At 37.8% G+C, this 24,902-nt stretch overlaps 1 protein-coding gene across 1 annotated transcript in view; it reads right to left on the bottom strand.

Moving 5' to 3' along the window:
- The window catches only part of LOC133564085 (uncharacterized), a 40,208-nt gene that overhangs the window by 14,824 nt on the left and 482 nt on the right, over positions 1-24,902 (bottom strand). The window lies entirely within an intron of this gene.

The following is a 24,902-nucleotide window of genomic DNA, read 5'->3' as shown; positions in this document are numbered from 1 at the left end:
CTACGAAACAGGAGCATTCAGCTTGAAACAGTGACAAAGATCATCTATAAAACAGGAGTATTCAGCTTGAAACAGTGACAAAGATCCTCTATAAAACAGGAGCATTCAGCTTGAAACAGTGACAAAGATCCTCTACAAAACAGAAGCATACAGCTTGAAACAGTGACAAAGATCCTCTATAAAACAGGACCATTCAGCTTGAAACAGTGACAAAGATCATCTATAAAACAGGAGTATTCAGCTTGAAACAGTGACAAAGATCCTCTATAAAACAGGAGTATTCAGCTTGAAACAGTGACAAAGATCCTCTATAAAACAGGAGCATTCAGCTTGAAACAGTGACAAAGATCAACTATAAAACAGGAGTATTCAGCTTGAAACAGTGACAAAGATCATCTATAAAACAGGACCATTCAGCTTGAAACAGTGACAAAGATCCTCTACAAAACAGAAGCATACAGCTTGAAACAGTGACAAAGATCCTCTATAAAACAGGACCATTCAGCTTGAAACAGTGACAAAGATCATCTATAAAACAGGAGTATTCAGCTTGAAACAGTGACAAAGATCCTCTATAAAACAGGACCATTCTGCTTGAAACAGTGACAAAGATCCTCTATAAAACAGGAGTATTCAGCTTGAAACAGTGACAAAGATCCTCTACAAAACAGGACCATTCAGCTTGAAACAGTGACAAAGATCCTCTACAAAACAGGAGTATTCAGCTTGAAACAGTGACAAAGATCCTCTATAAAACAGGAGTATTCAGCTTGAAACAGTGACAAAGATCCTCTATAAAACAGGAGTATTCAGCTTGAAACAGTGACAAAGATCCTCTATAAAACAGGAGTATTCAGCTTGAAACAGTGACAAAGATCCTCTATAAAACAGGAGTATTCAGCTTGAAACAGTGACAAAGATCCTCTATAAAACAGGAGTATTCAGCTTGAAACAGTGACAAAGATCCTCTATAAAACAGGAGTATTCAGCTTGAAACAGTGACAAAGATCCTCTATAAAACAGGAGTATTCAGCTTGAAACAGTGACAAAGATCCTCTATAAAACAGGAGTATTCAGCTTGAAACAGTGACAAAGATCCTCTATAAAACAGGACCATTCAGCTTGAAACAGTGACAAAGATCCTCTATAAAACAGGAGTATTCAGCTTGAAACAGTGACAAAGATCCTCTATAAAACAGGAGTATTCAGCTTGAAACAGTGACAAAGATCCTCTATAAAACAGGAGTATTCAGCTTGAAACAGTGACAAAGATCATCTATAAAACAGGACCATTCAGCTTGAAACAGTGACAAAGATCCTCTATAAAACAGGAGTATTCAGCTTGAAACAGTGACAAAGATCCTCTATAAAACAGGAGTATTCAGCTTGAAACAGTGACAAAGATCCTCTATAAAACAGGAGTATTCAGCTTGAAACAGTGACAAAGATCCTCTATAAAACAGGAGTATTCAGCTTGAAACAGTGACAAAGATCCTCTATAAAACAGGAGTATTCAGCTTGAAACAGTGACAAAGATCCTCTATAAAACAGGAGTATTCAGCTTGAAACAGTGACAAAGATCCTCTACAAAACAGGAGTATTCAGCTTGAAACAGTGACAAAGATCATCTATAAAACAGGACCATTCAGCTTGAAACAGTGACAAAGATCCTCTACAAAACAGGAGTATTCAGCTTGAAACAGTGAGAAAGATCCTCTATAAAACAGGAGTATTCAGCTTGAAACAGTGACAAAGATCCTCTACAAAACAGGACCATTCAGCTTGAAACAGTGACAAAGATCCTCTACAAAACAGGAGTATTCAGCTTGAAACAGTGACAAAGATCCTCTATAAAACAGGAGTATTCAGCTTGAAACAGTGACAAAGATCCTCTATAAAACAGGAGTATTCAGCTTGAAACAGTGACAAAGATCCTCTATAAAACAGGAGTATTCAGCTTGAAACAGTGACAAAGATCCTCTATAAAACAGGAGTATTCAGCTTGAAACAGTGACAAAGATCCTCTACAAAACAGGAGTATTCAGCTTGAAACAGTGACAAAGATCATCTATAAAACAGGACCATTCAGCTTGAAACAGTGACAAAGATCCTCTACAAAACAGGAGTATTCAGCTTGAAACAGTGACAAAGATCCTCTATAAAACAGGAGTATTCAGCTTGAAACAGTGACAAAGATCATCTATAAAACAGGACCATTCAGCTTGAAACAGTGACAAAGATCATCTACAAAACAGGAGTATTCAGCTTGAAACAGTGACAAAGATCCTCTACAAAACAGGAGCATTCAGCTTGAAACAGTGACAAAGATCCTCTATAAAACAGGAGTATTCTGCTTGAAACAGTGACAAAGATCCTCTATAAAACAGGACCATTCTGCTTGAAACAGTGACAAAGATCCTCTACAAAACAGGAGTATTCTGCTTGAAACAGTGACAAAGATCCTCTATAAAACAGGAGTATTCAGCTTGAAACAGTGACAAAGATCCTCTACAAAACAGGAGCATTCAGCTTGAAACAGTGACAAAGATCCTCTACAAAACAGGAGTATTCTGCTTGAAACAGTGACAAAGATCCTCTACAAAACAGGAGTATTCAGCTTGAAACAGTGACAAAGATCCTCTATAAAACAGGAGTATTCAGCTTGAAACAGTGACAAAGATCCTCTATAAAACAGGAGTATTCAGCTTGAAACAGTGACAAAGATCCTCTATAAAACAGGAGTATTCAGCTTGAAACAGTGACAAAGATCCTCTACAAAACAGGAGTATTCAGCTTGAAACAGTGACAAAGATCCTCTATAAAACAGGAGTATTCAGCTTGAAACAGTGACAAAGATCCTCTATAAAACAGGAGTATTCAGCTTGAAACAGTGACAAAGATCCTCTATAAAACAGGAGTATTCAGCTTGAAACAGTGACAAAGATCCTCTATAAAACAGGAGTATTCAGCTTGAAACAGTGACAAAGATCCTCTATAAAACAGGAGTATTCAGCTTGAAACAGTGACAAAGATCCTCTATAAAACAGGAGTATTCAGCTTGAAACAGTGACAAAGATCCTCTATAAAACAGGAGTATTCAGCTTGAAACAGTGACAAAGATCATCTACAAAACAGGAGTATTCAGCTTGAAACAGTGACAAAGATCCTCTATAAAACAGGAGTATTCTGCTTGAAACAGTGACAAAGATCCTCTATAAAACAGGACCATTCTGCTTGAAACAGTGACAAAGATCCTCTACAAAACAGGAGTATTCTGCTTGAAACAGTGACAAAGATCCTCTATAAAACAGGAGTATTCAGCTTGAAACAGTGACAAAGATCCTCTACAAAACAGGAGCATTCAGCTTGAAACAGTGACAAAGATCCTCTACAAAACAGGAGTATTCTGCTTGAAACAGTGACAAAGATCCTCTACAAAACAGGAGTATTCAGCTTGAAACAGTGACAAAGATCCTCTATAAAACAGGAGTATTCAGCTTGAAACAGTGACAAAGATCCTCTATAAAACAGGAGTATTCAGCTTGAAACAGTGACAAAGATCCTCTATAAAACAGGAGTATTCAGCTTGAAACAGTGACAAAGATCCTCTACAAAACAGGAGTATTCAGCTTGAAACAGTGACAAAGATCCTCTATAAAACAGGAGTATTCAGCTTGAAACAGTGACAAAGATCCTCTATAAAACAGGAGTATTCAGCTTGAAACAGTGACAAAGATCCTCTATAAAACAGGAGTATTCAGCTTGAAACAGTGACAAAGATCCTCTATAAAACAGGAGTATTCAGCTTGAAACAGTGACAAAGATCCTCTATAAAACAGGAGTATTCAGCTTGAAACAGTGACAAAGATCCTCTACAAAACAGGACCATTCAGCTTGAAACAGTGACAAAGATCCTCTATAAAACAGGAGTATTCAGCTTGAAACAGTGACAAAGATCCTCTATAAAACAGGAGTATTCAGCTTGAAACAGTGACAAAGATCCTCTATAAAACAGGAGTATTCAGCTTGAAACAGTGACAAAGATCCTCTATAAAACAGGAGTATTCAGCTTGAAACAGTGACAAAGATCCTCTATAAAACAGGAGTATTCAGCTTGAAACAGTGACAAAGATCGTCTACAAAACAGGAGTATTCAGCTTGAAACAGTGACAAAGATCCTCTATAAAACAGGAGTATTCTGCTTGAAACAGTGACAAAGATCCTCTACAAAACAGGACCATTCAGCTTGAAACAGTGACAAAGATCCTCTATAAAACAGGAGTATTCAGCTTGAAACAGTGACAAAGATCCTCTATAAAACAGGAGTATTCAGCTTGAAACAGTGACAAAGATCCTCTATAAAACAGGAGTATTCAGCTTGAAACAGTGACAAAGATCCTCTATAAAACAGGAGTATTCAGCTTGAAACAGTGACAAAGATCCTCTATAAAACAGGAGTATTCAGCTTGAAACAGTGACAAAGATCCTCTACAAAACAGGAGTATTCAGCTTGAAACAGTGACAAAGATCCTCTATAAAACAGGAGTATTCTGCTTGAAACAGTGACAAAGATCCTCTATAAAACAGGAGTATTCAGCTTGAAACAGTGACAAAGATCCTCTATAAAACAGGAGTATTCAGCTTGAAACAGTGACAAAGATCCTCTATAAAACAGGAGTATTCAGCTTGAAACAGTGACAAAGATCCTCTATAAAACAGGAGTATTCAGCTTGAAACAGTGACAAAGATCCTCTACAAAACAGGAGTATTCAGCTTGAAACAGTGACAAAGATCCTCTATAAAACAGGAGTATTCTGCTTGAAACAGTGACAAAGATCCTCTACAAAACAGGACCATTCAGCTTGAAACAGTGACAAAGATCCTCTATAAAACAGGAGTATTCAGCTTGAAACAGTGACAAAGATCCTCTATAAAACAGGAGTATTCAGCTTGAAACAGTGACAAAGATCCTCTATAAAACAGGAGTATTCAGCTTGAAACAGTGACAAAGATCCTCTATAAAACAGGAGTATTCAGCTTGAAACAGTGACAAAGATCCTCTATAAAACAGGAGTATTCAGCTTGAAACAGTGACAAAGATCCTCTATAAAACAGGAGTATTCAGCTTGAAACAGTGACAAAGATCCTCTATAAAACAGGAGTATTCAGCTTGAAACAGTGACAAAGATCCTCTATAAAACAGGAGTATTCAGCTTGAAACAGTGACAAAGATCATCTACAAAACAGGAGTATTCAGCTTGAAACAGTGACAAAGATCCTCTATAAAACAGGAGTATTCTGCTTGAAACAGTGACAAAGATCCTCTATAAAACAGGACCATTCTGCTTGAAACAGTGACAAAGATCCTCTACAAAACAGGAGTATTCTGCTTGAAACAGTGACAAAGATCCTCTATAAAACAGGAGTATTCAGCTTGAAACAGTGACAAAGATCCTCTACAAAACAGGAGCATTCAGCTTGAAACAGTGACAAAGATCCTCTACAAAACAGGAGTATTCTGCTTGAAACAGTGACAAAGATCCTCTACAAAACAGGAGTATTCAGCTTGAAACAGTGACAAAGATCCTCTATAAAACAGGAGTATTCAGCTTGAAACAGTGACAAAGATCCTCTATAAAACAGGAGTATTCAGCTTGAAACAGTGACAAAGATCCTCTATAAAACAGGAGTATTCAGCTTGAAACAGTGACAAAGATCCTCTACAAAACAGGAGTATTCAGCTTGAAACAGTGACAAAGATCCTCTATAAAACAGGACCATTCAGCTTGAAACAGTGACAAAGATCCTCTATAAAACAGGAGTATTCAGCTTGAAACAGTGACAAAGATCCTCTATAAAACAGGAGTATTCAGCTTGAAACAGTGACAAAGATCCTCTATAAAACAGGAGTATTCAGCTTGAAACAGTGACAAAGATCCTCTATAAAACAGGAGTATTCAGCTTGAAACAGTGACAAAGATCCTCTATAAAACAGGAGTATTCAGCTTGAAACAGTGACAAAGATCCTCTATAAAACAGGAGTATTCAGCTTGAAACAGTGACAAAGATCCTCTACAAAACAGGAGTATTCAGCTTGAAACAGTGACAAAGATCATCTATAAAACAGGACCATTCAGCTTGAAACAGTGACAAAGATCCTCTACAAAACAGGAGTATTCAGCTTGAAACAGTGAGAAAGATCCTCTATAAAACAGGAGTATTCAGCTTGAAACAGTGACAAAGATCCTCTACAAAACAGGACCATTCAGCTTGAAACAGTGACAAAGATCCTCTACAAAACAGGAGTATTCAGCTTGAAACAGTGACAAAGATCCTCTATAAAACAGGAGTATTCAGCTTGAAACAGTGACAAAGATCCTCTATAAAACAGGAGTATTCAGCTTGAAACAGTGACAAAGATCCTCTATAAAACAGGAGTATTCAGCTTGAAACAGTGACAAAGATCCTCTATAAAACAGGAGTATTCAGCTTGAAACAGTGACAAAGATCCTCTACAAAACAGGAGTATTCAGCTTGAAACAGTGACAAAGATCATCTATAAAACAGGACCATTCAGCTTGAAACAGTGACAAAGATCCTCTACAAAACAGGAGTATTCAGCTTGAAACAGTGACAAAGATCCTCTATAAAACAGGAGTATTCAGCTTGAAACAGTGACAAAGATCATCTATAAAACAGGACCATTCAGCTTGAAACAGTGACAAAGATCATCTACAAAACAGGAGTATTCAGCTTGAAACAGTGACAAAGATCCTCTACAAAACAGGAGCATTCAGCTTGAAACAGTGACAAAGATCCTCTATAAAACAGGAGTATTCTGCTTGAAACAGTGACAAAGATCCTCTATAAAACAGGACCATTCTGCTTGAAACAGTGACAAAGATCCTCTACAAAACAGGAGTATTCTGCTTGAAACAGTGACAAAGATCCTCTATAAAACAGGAGTATTCAGCTTGAAACAGTGACAAAGATCCTCTACAAAACAGGAGCATTCAGCTTGAAACAGTGACAAAGATCCTCTACAAAACAGGAGTATTCTGCTTGAAACAGTGACAAAGATCCTCTACAAAACAGGAGTATTCAGCTTGAAACAGTGACAAAGATCCTCTATAAAACAGGAGTATTCAGCTTGAAACAGTGACAAAGATCCTCTATAAAACAGGAGTATTCAGCTTGAAACAGTGACAAAGATCCTCTATAAAACAGGAGTATTCAGCTTGAAACAGTGACAAAGATCCTCTACAAAACAGGAGTATTCAGCTTGAAACAGTGACAAAGATCCTCTATAAAACAGGAGTATTCAGCTTGAAACAGTGACAAAGATCCTCTATAAAACAGGAGTATTCAGCTTGAAACAGTGACAAAGATCCTCTATAAAACAGGAGTATTCAGCTTGAAACAGTGACAAAGATCCTCTATAAAACAGGAGTATTCAGCTTGAAACAGTGACAAAGATCCTCTATAAAACAGGAGTATTCAGCTTGAAACAGTGACAAAGATCCTCTATAAAACAGGAGTATTCAGCTTGAAACAGTGACAAAGATCCTCTATAAAACAGGAGTATTCAGCTTGAAACAGTGACAAAGATCATCTACAAAACAGGAGTATTCAGCTTGAAACAGTGACAAAGATCCTCTATAAAACAGGAGTATTCTGCTTGAAACAGTGACAAAGATCCTCTATAAAACAGGACCATTCTGCTTGAAACAGTGACAAAGATCCTCTACAAAACAGGAGTATTCTGCTTGAAACAGTGACAAAGATCCTCTATAAAACAGGAGTATTCAGCTTGAAACAGTGACAAAGATCCTCTACAAAACAGGAGCATTCAGCTTGAAACAGTGACAAAGATCCTCTACAAAACAGGAGTATTCTGCTTGAAACAGTGACAAAGATCCTCTACAAAACAGGAGTATTCAGCTTGAAACAGTGACAAAGATCCTCTATAAAACAGGAGTATTCAGCTTGAAACAGTGACAAAGATCCTCTATAAAACAGGAGTATTCAGCTTGAAACAGTGACAAAGATCCTCTATAAAACAGGAGTATTCAGCTTGAAACAGTGACAAAGATCCTCTACAAAACAGGAGTATTCAGCTTGAAACAGTGACAAAGATCCTCTATAAAACAGGAGTATTCAGCTTGAAACAGTGACAAAGATCCTCTATAAAACAGGAGTATTCAGCTTGAAACAGTGACAAAGATCCTCTATAAAACAGGAGTATTCAGCTTGAAACAGTGACAAAGATCCTCTATAAAACAGGAGTATTCAGCTTGAAACAGTGACAAAGATCCTCTATAAAACAGGAGTATTCAGCTTGAAACAGTGACAAAGATCCTCTACAAAACAGGACCATTCAGCTTGAAACAGTGACAAAGATCCTCTATAAAACAGGAGTATTCAGCTTGAAACAGTGACAAAGATCCTCTATAAAACAGGAGTATTCAGCTTGAAACAGTGACAAAGATCCTCTATAAAACAGGAGTATTCAGCTTGAAACAGTGACAAAGATCCTCTATAAAACAGGAGTATTCAGCTTGAAACAGTGACAAAGATCCTCTATAAAACAGGAGTATTCAGCTTGAAACAGTGACAAAGATCGTCTACAAAACAGGAGTATTCAGCTTGAAACAGTGACAAAGATCCTCTATAAAACAGGAGTATTCTGCTTGAAACAGTGACAAAGATCCTCTACAAAACAGGACCATTCAGCTTGAAACAGTGACAAAGATCCTCTATAAAACAGGAGTATTCAGCTTGAAACAGTGACAAAGATCCTCTATAAAACAGGAGTATTCAGCTTGAAACAGTGACAAAGATCCTCTATAAAACAGGAGTATTCAGCTTGAAACAGTGACAAAGATCCTCTATAAAACAGGAGTATTCAGCTTGAAACAGTGACAAAGATCCTCTATAAAACAGGAGTATTCAGCTTGAAACAGTGACAAAGATCCTCTACAAAACAGGAGTATTCAGCTTGAAACAGTGACAAAGATCCTCTATAAAACAGGAGTATTCTGCTTGAAACAGTGACAAAGATCCTCTATAAAACAGGAGTATTCAGCTTGAAACAGTGACAAAGATCCTCTATAAAACAGGAGTATTCAGCTTGAAACAGTGACAAAGATCCTCTATAAAACAGGAGTATTCAGCTTGAAACAGTGACAAAGATCCTCTATAAAACAGGAGTATTCAGCTTGAAACAGTGACAAAGATCCTCTACAAAACAGGAGTATTCAGCTTGAAACAGTGACAAAGATCCTCTATAAAACAGGAGTATTCTGCTTGAAACAGTGACAAAGATCCTCTACAAAACAGGACCATTCAGCTTGAAACAGTGACAAAGATCCTCTATAAAACAGGAGTATTCAGCTTGAAACAGTGACAAAGATCCTCTATAAAACAGGAGTATTCAGCTTGAAACAGTGACAAAGATCCTCTATAAAACAGGAGTATTCAGCTTGAAACAGTGACAAAGATCCTCTATAAAACAGGAGTATTCAGCTTGAAACAGTGACAAAGATCCTCTATAAAACAGGAGTATTCAGCTTGAAACAGTGACAAAGATCCTCTATAAAACAGGAGTATTCAGCTTGAAACAGTGACAAAGATCCTCTATAAAACAGGAGTATTCAGCTTGAAACAGTGACAAAGATCCTCTATAAAACAGGAGTATTCAGCTTGAAACAGTGACAAAGATCATCTACAAAACAGGAGTATTCAGCTTGAAACAGTGACAAAGATCCTCTATAAAACAGGAGTATTCTGCTTGAAACAGTGACAAAGATCCTCTATAAAACAGGACCATTCTGCTTGAAACAGTGACAAAGATCCTCTACAAAACAGGAGTATTCTGCTTGAAACAGTGACAAAGATCCTCTATAAAACAGGAGTATTCAGCTTGAAACAGTGACAAAGATCCTCTACAAAACAGGAGCATTCAGCTTGAAACAGTGACAAAGATCCTCTACAAAACAGGAGTATTCTGCTTGAAACAGTGACAAAGATCCTCTACAAAACAGGAGTATTCAGCTTGAAACAGTGACAAAGATCCTCTATAAAACAGGAGTATTCAGCTTGAAACAGTGACAAAGATCCTCTATAAAACAGGAGTATTCAGCTTGAAACAGTGACAAAGATCCTCTATAAAACAGGAGTATTCAGCTTGAAACAGTGACAAAGATCCTCTACAAAACAGGAGTATTCAGCTTGAAACAGTGACAAAGATCCTCTATAAAACAGGAGTATTCAGCTTGAAACAGTGACAAAGATCCTCTATAAAACAGGAGTATTCAGCTTGAAACAGTGACAAAGATCCTCTATAAAACAGGAGTATTCAGCTTGAAACAGTGACAAAGATCCTCTATAAAACAGGAGTATTCAGCTTGAAACAGTGACAAAGATCCTCTATAAAACAGGAGTATTCAGCTTGAAACAGTGACAAAGATCCTCTACAAAACAGGACCATTCAGCTTGAAACAGTGACAAAGATCCTCTATAAAACAGGAGTATTCAGCTTGAAACAGTGACAAAGATCCTCTATAAAACAGGAGTATTCAGCTTGAAACAGTGACAAAGATCCTCTATAAAACAGGAGTATTCAGCTTGAAACAGTGACAAAGATCCTCTATAAAACAGGAGTATTCAGCTTGAAACAGTGACAAAGATCCTCTATAAAACAGGAGTATTCAGCTTGAAACAGTGACAAAGATCCTCTACAAAACAGGAGTATTCAGCTTGAAACAGTGACAAAGATCCTCTATAAAACAGGAGTATTCTGCTTGAAACAGTGACAAAGATCCTCTACAAAACAGGACCATTCAGCTTGAAACAGTGACAAAGATCCTCTATAAAACAGGAGTATTCAGCTTGAAACAGTGACAAAGATCCTCTATAAAACAGGAGTATTCAGCTTGAAACAGTGACAAAGATCCTCTATAAAACAGGAGTATTCAGCTTGAAACAGTGACAAAGATCCTCTATAAAACAGGAGTATTCAGCTTGAAACAGTGACAAAGATCCTCTATAAAACAGGAGTATTCAGCTTGAAACAGTGACAAAGATCCTCTACAAAACAGGAGTATTCAGCTTGAAACAGTGACAAAGATCCTCTATAAAACAGGAGTATTCTGCTTGAAACAGTGACAAAGATCCTCTATAAAACAGGAGTATTCAGCTTGAAACAGTGACAAAGATCCTCTATAAAACAGGAGTATTCAGCTTGAAACAGTGACAAAGATCCTCTATAAAACAGGAGTATTCAGCTTGAAACAGTGACAAAGATCCTCTATAAAACAGGAGTATTCAGCTTGAAACAGTGACAAAGATCCTCTATAAAACAGGAGTATTCAGCTTGAAACAGTGACAAAGATCCTCTATAAAACAGGAGTATTCAGCTTGAAACAGTGACAAAGATCCTCTACAAAACAGGAGTATTCAGCTTGAAACAGTGACAAAGATCCTCTATAAAACAGGAGTATTCTGCTTGAAACAGTGACAAAGATCCTCTATAAAACAGGAGTATTCAGCTTGAAACAGTGACAAAGATCCTCTATAAAACAGGAGTATTCAGCTTGAAACAGTGACAAAGATCCTCTATAAAACAGGAGTATTCAGCTTGAAACAGTGACAAAGATCCTCTATAAAACAGGAGTATTCAGCTTGAAACAGTGACAAAGATCCTCTATAAAACAGGAGTATTCAGCTTGAAACAGTGACAAAGATCCTCTATAAAACAGGAGTATTCAGCTTGAAACAGTGACAAAGATCCTCTACAAAACAGGAGTATTCAGCTTGAAACAGTGACAAAGATCCTCTATAAAACAGGAGTATTCTGCTTGAAACAGTGACTGCTTTAGAGCTGCAGCTACAGAAAGTTAGTAATTGAACATCCTTTCAAATATCCCGATAGATTACTCGAGTAATTGAATAAATCATTTTTCTGCAAAAAACAATAATACTAATACTAATAATAAATATATTTAGTTAATAGTAGATGACCACATGTACTTTACTAAAGAGAAAGTGTGAGACTTCTCTTGTTGCCTTATTTGTATTTGACTTGATTAAATGTATTTATTTCTATTTGACTTTATTAAATGTATTTCTATTATTATTTGGTGCACAGCAACATTTGGCTTAATTAAAGTTTAATTATCCAAGTTGAGATGTGACCTCAATTATTGGGTTTGCTCTAATTGGCTTTTATTTCTTAAACCACATGTTTTCAGGATTGAAGGCTGACATGTAGAAAATGGATGGATGGATGTTTTCATGATTGAAGGCTGACATGCACAGCTGAGACATGTCTGTGGTGGATGCTGCTAATATGTGTGTGTGTGCTAAGGTGTGTGTGTGCTAAGGTGTGTGTGTGTGCTAATGTGTGTGTGTGCTAAGGTGTGTGTGTGTGCTAATGTGTGTGTCCTAATGTGTGTGTGTGCTAATGTGTGTGTGTGCTAATGTGTGTGTGTGCTAATGTGTGTGTGTGCTAAGGTGTGTGTGTGTGCTAATGTGTGTGTCCTAATGTGTGTGTGTCCGAATGTGTGTGTGTGCTAATGTGTGTGTGCTAATGTGTGTGTGTGCTAATGTGTGTGTGTGCTAAGGTGTGTGTGTGTGCTAATGTGTGTGTCCTAATGTGTGTGTGTGCTAATGTGTGTGTGTGCTAATGTGTGTCTGTGCTAATGTGTGTGTGTGCTAAGGTGTGTGTGTGTGCTAATGTGTGTGTCCTAATGTGTGTGTGTCCTAATGTGTGTGTGTGCTAATGTGTGTGTGCTAATGTGTGTGTGTGCTAATGTGTGTGTGTGCTAATGTGTGTGTGTGCTAAGGTGTGTGTGTGTGCTAATGTGTGTGTCCTAATGTGTGTGTCCTAATGTGTGTGTGTGCTAATGTGTGTGTGTGCTAATGTGTGTGTGTGCTAAGGTGTGTGTGTGTGCTAATGTGTGTGTCCTAATGTGTGTGTGTCCTAATGTGTGTGTGTGCTAATGTGTGTGTGTGCTAATGTGTGTGTGTGCTAATGTGTGTGTGTGCTAAGGTGTGTGTGTGCTAATGTGTGTGTGTGCTAATGTGTGTGTGTGCTAATGTGTGTGTGTGCTAATGTGTGTGTGCTAATGTGTGTGTGTGCTAATGTGTGTGTGTGCTAATGTGTGTGTGTGCTAATGTGTGTGTGTGCTAATGTGTGTGTGTGCTAAGGTGTGTGTGTGTGCTAATGTGTGTGTCCTAATGTGTGTGTGTCCTAATGTGTGTGTGTGCTAATGTGTGTGTGCTAATGTGTGTGTGTGCTAATGTGTGTGTGTGCTAATGTGTGTGTGTGCTAATGTGTGTGTGTGCTAATGTGTGTGTGTGCTAATGTGTGTGTGCTAATGTTTGTGTGTTAATGTGTGTGTGTGCTAATGTGTGTGTGTGCTAATGTGTCTGTGTGTGCTAATGTGTGGGTGCTAATGTGTGTGTCCTAATGTGTGTGTGTGCTAATGTGTGTGGGTTAATGTGTGTGTGTGCTAATGTGTGTGTGTCCTAATGTGTGTGTGTGCTAATGTGTGTGTGTGCTAATGTGTGTGTGCTAATGTGTGTGTGTGCTAATGTGTGTGTGTGCTAATGTGTGTGTGCTAATGTGTGTGTGTGCTAATGTGTGTGTGCTAATGTGTGTGTGTGCTAATGTGTGTGTGCTAATGTGTGTGTGTGCTAATGTGTGTGTGTGTGCTAATGTGTGTGTGTGCTAATGTGTGTGTGCTAATGTGTGTGTGTGCTAATGTGTGTGTGTGTGCTAATGTGTGTGTGCTAATGTGTGTGTGTGCTAATGTGTGTGTGCTAATGTGTGTGTGTGCTAATGTGTGTGTCCTAATGTGTGTGTGTGCTAATGTGTGTGTCCTAATGTGTGTGTCCTAATGTGTGTGTGTGCTAATGTGTGTGTGGTAATGTGTGTGTGTGCTAATGTGTGTGTGCTAATGTGTGTGTGTGCTAATGTGTGTGTGTGCTAATGTGTGTGTGTGTGCTAATGTGTGTGTGCTAATGTGTGTGTGCTAATGTGTGTGTGTGTGTGCTAATGTGTGTGTGTGCTAATGTGTGGGTGCTAATGTGTGTGTCCTAATGTGTGTGTGTGTGCTAATGTGTGTGTGTGCTAATGTGTGTGTGCTAATGTGTGTGTGTGCTAATGTGTGTGTGCTAATGTGTGTGTGTGCTAATGTGTGTGTCCTAATGTGTGTGTGTGCTAATGTGTGTGTCCTAATGTGTGTGTGTGCTAATGTGTGTGTGTGCTAATGTGTGTGTGTGCTAGTGTGTGTGTGCTAATGTGTGTGTGTGCTAATGTGTCTGTGTGTGCTAATGTGTGTGTGTGCTAATGTGTGTGTGTGCTAATGTCTCTGTGTGTGCTAATGTGTGGGTGCTAATGTGTGTGTCCTAATGTGTGTGTGTGCTAATGTGTGTGTGTGCTAATGTGTGTGTGTGCTAATGTGTGTGTGCTAATGTGTGTGTGTTAATGTGTGTGTGTGCTAATGTGTGTGTGTGCTAATGTGTGTGTGTCCTAATGTGTGTGTGTGCTAATGTGTGTGTGCTAATGTGTGTGTGTGCTAATGTGTGTGTGTGCTAATGTGTGTGTGTGCTAATGTGTGTGTGTGCTAATGTGTGTGTGTGTGCTAATGTGTGTGTGTGCTAATGTGTGTGTGCTAATGTGTGTGTGTGCTAATGTGTGTGTGTGCTAATGTGTGTGTGCTAATGTGTGTGTGTGCTAATGTGTGTGTGTGCTTATGTGTGTGTCCTAATGTGTGTGTGTGCTAATGTGTGTGTCCTAATGTGTGTGTCCTAATGTGTGTGTGTGCTAATGTGTGTGTGTGCTAATGTGTGTGTGCTAATGTGTGTGTGTGCTAATGTGTGTGTCCTAATGTGTGTGTGTGCTAATGTGTGTGTGTGCTAATGTGTGTGTGTGCTAATGTGTGTGTGCTAATGTGTGTGTGTGCTAATGTGTGTGTGCTAATGTGTGTGTGTGCTAATGTGTGTGTCCTAATGTGTGTGTGTGCCAATGTGTGTGTCCTAATGTGTGTGTGTGCTAATGTGTGTGTGTGCTAATGTGTGTGTGCTAATGTGTGTGTGCGCTAATGTGTGTGTGCTAATGTGTGTGTGTGCCAATGTGTGTGTGTGCTAATGTGTGTGTGTGCTAATGTGTGTGTGTGCTAATGTGTGTGTGTGCTAATGTGTGTGTGCTAATGTGTGTGTGTGCTAATGTGTGTGTGTGCTAATGTGTGTGTGTGCTAATGTGTGTGTGTGCTAATGTGTGTGTGTGCTAATGTGTGTGTGTGTGCTAATGTGTCTGTGTGTGCTAATGTGTGTGTGTGCTAATGTGTGTGTGTGCTAATGTCTCTGTGTGTGCTAATGTGTGGGTGCTAATGTGTGTGTCCTAATGTGTGTGTGTGCTAATGTGTGTGTGTGCTAATGTGTGTGTGCTAATGTGTGTGTGTGCTAATGTGTGTGTGTGCTAATGTGTGTGTGTCCTAATGTGTGTGTGTGCTAATGTGTGTGTGCTAATGTGTGTGTGTGCTAATGTGTGTGTGTGCTAATGTGTGTGTCTGTGCTAATGTGTGTGTGTGCTAATGTGTGTGTGTGCTAATGTGTGTGTGCTAATGTGTGTGTGTGCTAATGTGTGTGTGTGCTAATGTGTGTGTGCTAATGTGTGTGTCCTAATGTGTGTGTCCTAATGTGTGTGTGTGCTAATGTGTGTGTGTGCTAATGTGTGTGTGCTAATGTGTGTGTGTGCTAATGTGTGTGTCCTAATGTGTGTGTGTGCTAATGTGTGTGTGTGCTAATGTGTGTGTGTGCTAATGTGTGTGTGCTAATGTGTGTGTGTGCTAATGTGTGTGTGCTAATGTGTGTGTGTGCTAATGTGTGTGTCCTAATGTGTGTGTGTGCCAATGTGTGTGTCCTAATGTGTGTGTGTGCTAATGTGTGTGTGTGCTAATGTGTGTGTGCTAATGTGTGTGTGCGCTAATGTGTGTGTGCTAATGTGTGTGTGTGCTAATGTGTGTGTGTGCTAATGTGTGTGTGTGCTAATGTGTGTGTGTGCTAATGTGTGTGTGCTAATGTGTGTGTGTGCTAATGTGTGTGTGCTAATGTGTGTGTGTGCTAATGTGTGTGTGTTTTAATGTGTGTGTGTGCTAATGTGTGTGTGTGCTAATGTGTGTGTTTGCTAATGTGTGTGTGTGCTAACGTGTGTGTGTGCTAATGTGTGTGTGTGCTAATGTGTGTGTGCGCTAATGTGTGTGTGCTAATGTGTGTGTGTGCTAATGTGTGTGTGTGCTAATGTGTGTGTGTGCTAATGTGTGTGTGTGCTAATGTGTGTGTGCTAATGTGTGTGTGTGCTAATGTGTGTGTGCTAATGTGTGTGTGTGCTAATGTGTGTGTGTTTTAATGTGTGTGTGTGCTAATGTGTGTGTGTGCTAATGTGTGTGTGTGCTAACGTGTGTGTGTGCTAATGTGTGTGTGTGCTAATGTGTGTGTGCTAATGTGTGTGTGTGCTAATGTGTGTGTGCTAATGTGTGTGTGTGCTAATGTGTGTGTGTGCTAATGTGTGTGTGTGCTAATGTGTGTGTGTGCTAATGTGTGTGTGTGCTAATGTGTGTGTGTGCTAATGTGTGTGTGTGCTAATGTGTGTGTGTGCTAATGTGTGTGTGCTAATGAATGCAAGATTGTTGATGCCAAAATAGTCCTCAATGTTCATGTTGCCATCATGTGGTGTTTGAGATGAAAACACAAGTATTATAAAATGAGTTAAATATTAATATTCCCTGAGCAAGTTCAAATAAAAGTATGTTTTAGTAGAGTTTCAAGCGGAGGAGGTAGTGACATAAAGGCCTGGTCCGCACCAACATGGAGACTTTCAAGAAGACATATTAGGGCTTCAAACAATGTGGACACAAAAAGAAGGTGTACACATGTAGATCAAGTATGATGAGTAACTAAAAAGAAGGTGTACACATGCAGATCAAGTATGATGAGTAACTAAAAAGAAGGTGTACACATGTAGATCAAGTATGATGAGTAACTAAAAAGAAGGTGTACACATGCAGATCAAGTATGATGAGTAACTAAAAAGAAGGTGTACACATGCAGATCAAGTATGATGAGTAACTAAAAAGAAGGTGTACACATGCAGACCAAGTATGATGACTAGTTAAAAAGAAGGTGTACACATGCAGATCAAGTATGATGACTAGTTAAAAAGAAGGTGTACACATGCAGATCAAGTATGATGACTAGCTAAAAAGAAGGTGTACACATGCAGATCAAGTATGATGACTAGCTAAAAAGAAGGTGTACACATGCAGATCAAGTATGATGACTAGCTAAAAAGAAGGTGTACACATGCAGATCAAGTATGATGAGTAACTAAAAAGAAGGTGTACACATGCAGATCAAGTATGATGACTAGTTAAAAAGAAGGTGTACACATGCAGACCAAGTATGATGAGTAACTAAAAAGAAGGTGTACACATGCAGATCAAGTATGATGACTAGTTAAAAAGAAGGTGTACACATGCAGACCAAGTATGATGAGTAACTAAAAAGAAGGTGTACACATGCAGATCAAGTATGATGACTAGTTAAAAAGAAGGTGTACACATGCAGACCAAGTATGATGACTAGTTAAAAAGAAGGTGTACACATGCAGATCAAGTATGATGACTAGTTAAAAAGAAGGTGTACACATGCAGACCAAGTATGATGAGTAACTAAAAAGAAGGTGTACACATGCAGATCAAGTATGATGAGTAACTAAAAAGAAGGTGTACACATGCAGACCAAGTATGATGACTAGTTAAAAAGAAGGTGTACACATGCAGATCAAGTATGATGACTAGTTAAAAAGAAGGTGTACACATGCAGATCAAGTATGATGACTAGTTAAAAAGAAGGTGTACACATGCAGACCAAGTATGATGAGTAACTAAAAAGAAGGTGTACACATGCAGATCAAGTATGATGAGTAACTAAAAAGAAGGTGTACACATGCAGACCAAGTATGATGACTAGTTAAAAAGGTGTACACATGCAGATCAAGTATGATGACTAGTTAAAAAGAAGGTGTACACATGCAGATCAAGTATGATGAGTAACTAAAAAGAAGGTGTACACATGCAGACCAAGTATGATGACTAGTTAAAAAGAAGGTGTACACATGCAGATCAAGTATGATGACTAGTTAAAAAGAAGGTGTACACATGCAGACCAAGTATGATGAGTAACTAAAAAGAAGGTGTACACATGCAGATCAAGTATGATGAGTAACTAAAAAGAAGGTGTACACATGCAGATCAAGTATGATGAGTAACTAAAAAGAAGGTGTACACATGCAGATCAAGTATGATGAGTAACTAAAAAGAAGGTGTACACATGTAGATCAAGTATGATGAGTAACTAAAAAGAAGGTGTACACATGCAGATCAAGTATGATGAGTAACTAAAAAGAAGGTGTACACATGCAGATCAAGTATGATGAGTAACTAAAAAGAAGGTGTACACATGCAGATCAAGTATGATGACTAGCTAAAAAGAAGGTGTACACATGCAGATCAAGTATGATGACTAGCTAAAAAGAAGGTGTACACATGCAGATCAAGTATGATGACTAGCTAAAAAGAAGGTGTACACATGCAGATCAAGTATGATGAGTAACTAAAAAGAAGGTGTACACATGCAGATCAAGTATGATGACTAGTTAAAAAGAAGGTGTACACATGCAGACCAAGTATGATGAGTAACTAAAAAGAAGGTGTACACATGCAGATCAAGTATGATGACTAGTTAAAAAGAAGGTGTACACATGCAGACCAAGTATGATGACTAGTTAAAAAGAAGGTGTACACATGCAGATCAAGTATGATGACTAGTTAAAAAGAAGGTGTACACATGCAGACCAAGTATGATGAGTAACTAAAAAGAAGGTGTACACATGCAGATCAAGTATGATGAGTAACTAAAAAGAAGGTGTACACATGCAGACCAAGTATGATGACTAGTTAAAAAGAAGGTGTACACATGCAGATCAAGTATGATGACTAGTTAAAAAGAAGGTGTACACATGCAGATCAAGTATGATGACTAGTTAAAAAGAAGGTGTACACATGCAGACCAAGTATGATGAGTAACTAAAAAGAAGGTGTACACATGCAGATCAAGTATGATGAGTAACTAAAAAGAAGGTGTACACATGCAGACCAAGTATGATGACTAGTTAAAAAGAAGGTGTACACATGCAGATCAAGTATGATGACTAGTTAAAAAGAAGGTGTACACATGCAGATCAAGTATGATGAGTAACTAAAAAGAAGGTGTACACATGCAGACCAAGTATGATGACTAGTTAAAAAGAAGGTGTACACATGCAGATCAAGTATGATGACTAGTTAAAAAGAAGGTGTACACATGCAGACCAAGTATGATGAGTAACTAAAAAGAAGGTGTACACATGCAGATCAAGTATGATGAGTAACTAAAAAGAAGGTGTACACATGCAGACCAAGTATGATGACTAGTTAAAAAGAAGGTGTACACATGCAGATCAAGTATGATGACTAGTTAAAAAGAAGGTGTACACATGCAGATCAAGTATGATGACTAGTTAAAAAGAAGGTGTACACATGCAGACCAAGTATGATGAGTAACTAAAAAGAAGGTGTACACATGCAGATCAAGTATGATGAGTAACTAAAAAGAAGGTGTACACATGCAGACCAAGTATGATGACTAGTTAAAAAGAAGGTGTACACATGCAGATCAAGTATGATGACTAGTTAAAAAGAAGGTGTACACATGCAGATCAAGTATGATGAGTAACTAAAAAGAAGGTGTACACATGCAGACCAAGTATGATGACTAGTTAAAAAGAAGGTGTACACATGCAGATCAAGTATGATGACTAGTTAAAAAGAAGGTGTACACATGCAGACCAAGTATGATGAGTAACTAAAAAGAAGGTGTACACATGCAGATCAAGTATGATGAGTAACTAAAAAGAAGGTGTACACATGCAGATCAAGTATGATGAGTAACTAAAAAGAAGGTGTACACATGCAGATCAAGTATGATGAGTAACTAAAAAGAAGGTGTACACATGTAGATCAAGTATGATGAGTAACTAAAAAGAAGGTGTACACATGCAGATCAAGTATGATGAGTAACTAAAAAGAAGGTGTACACATGCAGATCAAGTATGATGACTAGCTAAAAAGAAGGTGTACACATGCAGATCAAGTATGATGACTAGCTAAAAAGAAGGTGTACACATGCAGATCAAGTATGATGACTAGCTAAAAAGAAGGTGTACACATGCAGATCAAGTATGATGAGTAACTAAAAAGAAGGTGTACACATGCAGATCAAGTATGATGACTAGTTAAAAAGAAGGTGTACACATGCAGACCAAGTATGATGAGTAACTAAAAAGAAGGTGTACACATGCAGATCAAGTATGATGACTAGTTAAAAAGAAGGTGTACACATGCAGACCAAGTATGATGACTAGTTAAAAAGAAGGTGTACACATGCAGATCAAGTATGATGACTAGTTAAAAAGAAGGTGTACACATGCAGACCAAGTATGATGAGTAACTAAAAAGAAGGTGTACACATGCAGATCAAGTATGATGAGTAACTAAAAAGAAGGTGTACACATGCAGACCAAGTATGATGACTAGTTAAAAAGAAGGTGTACACATGCAGATCAAGTATGATGACTAGTTAAAAAGAAGGTGTACACATGCAGATCAAGTATGATGACTAGTTAAAAAGAAGGTGTACACATGCAGACCAAGTATGATGAGTAACTAAAAAGAAGGTGTACACATGCAGATCAAGTATGATGAGTAACTAAAAAGAAGGTGTACACATGCAGACCAAGTATGATGACTAGTTAAAAAGAAGGTGTACACATGCAGATCAAGTATGACGACTAGTTAAAAAGAAGGTGTACACATGCAGATCAAGTATGATGAGTAACTAAAAAGAAGGTGTACACATGCAGACCAAGTATGATGAGTAACTAAAAAGAAGGTGTACACATGCAGATCAAGTATGATGACTAGTTAAAAAGAAGGTGTACACATGCAGACCAAGTATGATGAGTAACTAAAAAGAAGGTGTACACATGCAGATCAAGTATGATGAGTAACTAAAAAGAAGGTGTACACATGCAGACCAAGTATGATGACTAGTTAAAAAGAAGGTGTACACATGCAGATCAAGTATGATGACTAGTTAAAAAGAAGGTGTACACATGCAGATCAAGTATGATGACTAGTTAAAAAGAAGGTGTACACATGCAGACCAAGTATGATGAGTAACTAAAAAGAAGGTGTACACATGCAGATCAAGTATGATGAGTAACTAAAAAGAAGGTGTACACATGCAGACCAAGTATGATGACTAGTTAAAAAGAAGGTGTACACATGCAGATCAAGTATGATGACTAGTTAAAAAGAAGGTGTACACATGCAGATCAAGTATGATGACTAGTTAAAAAGAAGGTGTACACATGCAGATCAAGTATGATGACTAGTTAAAAAGAAGGTGTACACATGCAGACCAAGTATGATGAGTAACTAAAAAGAAGGTGTACACATGCAGATCAAGTATGATGAGTAACTAAAAAGAAGGTGTACACATGCAGACCAAGTATGATGACTAGTTAAAAAGAAGGTGTACACATGCAGATCAAGTATGATGACTAGTTAAAAAGAAGGTGTACACATGCAGATCAAGTATGATGAGTAACTAAAAAGAAGGTGTACACATGCAGACCAAGTATGATGACTAGTTAAAAAGAAGGTGTACACATGCAGATCAAGTATGATGACTAGTTAAAAAGAAGGTGTACACATGCAGACCAAGTATGATGAGTAACTAAAAAGAAGGTGTACACATGCAGATCAAGTATGATGAGTAACTAAAAAGAAGGTGTACACATGCAGATCAAGTATGATGAGTAACTAAAAAGAAGGTGTACACATGCAGATCAAGTATGATGAGTAACTAAAAAGAAGGTGTACACATGTAGATCAAGTATGATGAGTAACTAAAAAGAAGGTGTACACATGCAGATCAAGTATGATGAGTAACTAAAAAGAAGGTGTACACATGCAGATCAAGTATGATGACTAGCTAAAAAGAAGGTGTACACATGCAGATCAAGTATGATGACTAGCTAAAAAGAAGGTGTACACATGCAGATCAAGTATGATGACTAGCTAAAAAGAAGGTGTACACATGCAGATCAAGTATGATGAGTAACTAAAAAGAAGGTGTACACATGCAGATCAAGTATGATGACTAGTTAAAAAGAAGGTGTACACATGCAGACCAAGTATGATGAGTAACTAAAAAGAAGGTGTACACATGCAGATCAAGTATGATGACTAGTTAAAAAGAAGGTGTACACATGCAGACCAAGTATGATGACTAGTTAAAAAGAAGGTGTACACATGCAGATCAAGTATGATGACTAGTTAAAAAGAAGGTGTACACATGCAGACCAAGTATGATGAGTAACTAAAAAGAAGGTGTACACATGCAGATCAAGTATGATGAGTAACTAAAAAGAAGGTGTACACATGCAGACCAAGTATGATGACTAGTTAAAAAGAAGGTGTACACATGCAGATCAAGTATGATGACTAGTTAAAAAGAAGGTGTACACATGCAGATCAAGTATGATGACTAGTTAAAAAGAAGGTGTACACATGCAGACCAAGTATGATGAGTAACTAAAAAGAAGGTGTACACATGCAGATCAAGTATGATGAGTAACTAAAAAGAAGGTGTACACATGCAGACCAAGTATGATGACTAGTTAAAAAGAAGGTGTACACATGCAGATCAAGTATGACGACTAGTTAAAAAGAAGGTGTACACATGCAGATCAAGTATGATGAGTAACTAAAAAGAAGGTGTACACATGCAGACCAAGTATGATGAGTAACTAAAAAGAAGGTGTACACATGCAGATCAAGTATGATGACTAGTTAAAAAGAAGGTGTACACATGCAGACCAAGTATGATGAGTAACTAAAAAGAAGGTGTACACATGCAGATCAAGTATGATGAGTAACTAAAAAGAAGGTGTACACATGCAGACCAAGTATGATGACTAGTTAAAAAGAAGGTGTACACATGCAGATCAAGTATGATGACTAGTTAAAAAGAAGGTGTACACATGCAGATCAAGTATGATGACTAGTTAAAAAGAAGGTGTACACATGCAGACCAAGTATGATGAGTAACTAAAAAGAAGGTGTACACATGCAGATCAAGTATGATGAGTAACTAAAAAGAAGGTGTACACATGCAGACCAAGTATGATGACTAGTTAAAAAGAAGGTGTACACATGCAGATCAAGTATGATGACTAGTTAAAAAGAAGGTGTACACATGCAGATCAAGTATGATGACTAGTTAAAAAGAAGGTGTACACATGCAGACCAAGTATGATGAGTAACTAAAAAGAAGGTGTACACATGCAGATCAAGTATGATGAGTAACTAAAAAGAAGGTGTACACATGCACACCAAGTATGATGACTAGTTAAAAAGAAGGTGTACACATGCAGATCAAGTATGATGACTAGTTAAAAAGAAGGTGTACACATGCAGATCAAGTATGATGAGTAACTAAAAAGAAGGTGTACACATGCAGATCAAGTATGATGACTAGTTAAAAAGAAGGTGTACACATGCAGATCAAGTATGATGACTAGTTAAAAAGAAGGTGTACACATGCAGATCAAGTATGATGACTAGTTAAAAAGAAGGTGTACACATGCAGACCAAGTATGATGAGTAACTAAAAAGAAGGTGTACACATGCAGATCAAGTATGATGAGTAACTAAAAAGAAGGTGTACACATGCAGACCAAGTATGATGACTAGTTAAAAAGAAGGTGTACACATGCAGATCAAGTATGACGACTAGTTAAAAAGAAGGTGTACACATGCAGATCAAGTATGATGAGTAACTAAAAAGAAGGTGTACACATGCAGACCAAGTATGATGAGTAACTAAAAAGAAGGTGTACACATGCAGATCAAGTATGATGACTAGTTAAAAAGAAGGTGTACACATGCAGACCAAGTATGATGAGTAACTAAAAAGAAGGTGTACACATGCAGATCAAGTATGATGAGTAACTAAAAAGAAGGTGTACACATGCAGACCAAGTATGATGACTAGTTAAAAAGAAGGTGTACACATGCAGATCAAGTATGATGACTAGTTAAAAAGAAGGTGTACACATGCAGATCAAGTATGATGACTAGTTAAAAAGAAGGTGTACACATGCAGACCAAGTATGATGAGTAACTAAAAAGAAGGTGTACACATGCAGATCAAGTATGATGAGTAACTAAAAAGAAGGTGTACACATGCAGACCAAGTATGATGACTAGTTAAAAAGAAGGTGTACACATGCAGATCAAGTATGATGACTAGTTAAAAAGAAGGTGTACACATGCAGATCAAGTATGATGACTAGTTAAAAAGAAGGTGTACACATGCAGACCAAGTATGATGAGTAACTAAAAAGAAGGTGTACACATGCAGATCAAGTATGATGAGTAACTAAAAAGAAGGTGTACACATGCACACCAAGTATGATGACTAGTTAAAAAGAAGGTGTACACATGCAGATCAAGTATGATGACTAGTTAAAAAGAAGGTGTACACATGCAGATCAAGTATGATGAGTAACTAAAAAGAAGGTGTACACATGCAGATCAAGTATGATGACTAGTTAAAAAGAAGGTGTACACATGCAGATCAAGTATGATGACTAGTTAAAAAGAAGGTGTACACATGCAGATCAAGTATGATGACTAGTTAAAAAGAAGGTGTACACATGCAGACCAAGT

Source organism: Nerophis ophidion, linkage group LG13 (genome assembly GCF_033978795.1).
Source record: "Nerophis ophidion isolate RoL-2023_Sa linkage group LG13, RoL_Noph_v1.0, whole genome shotgun sequence".
Lineage (NCBI taxonomy): Eukaryota > Metazoa > Chordata > Actinopteri > Syngnathiformes > Syngnathidae > Nerophis > Nerophis ophidion.
This window is presented reverse-complemented; position numbering and strand designations above follow the sequence as displayed.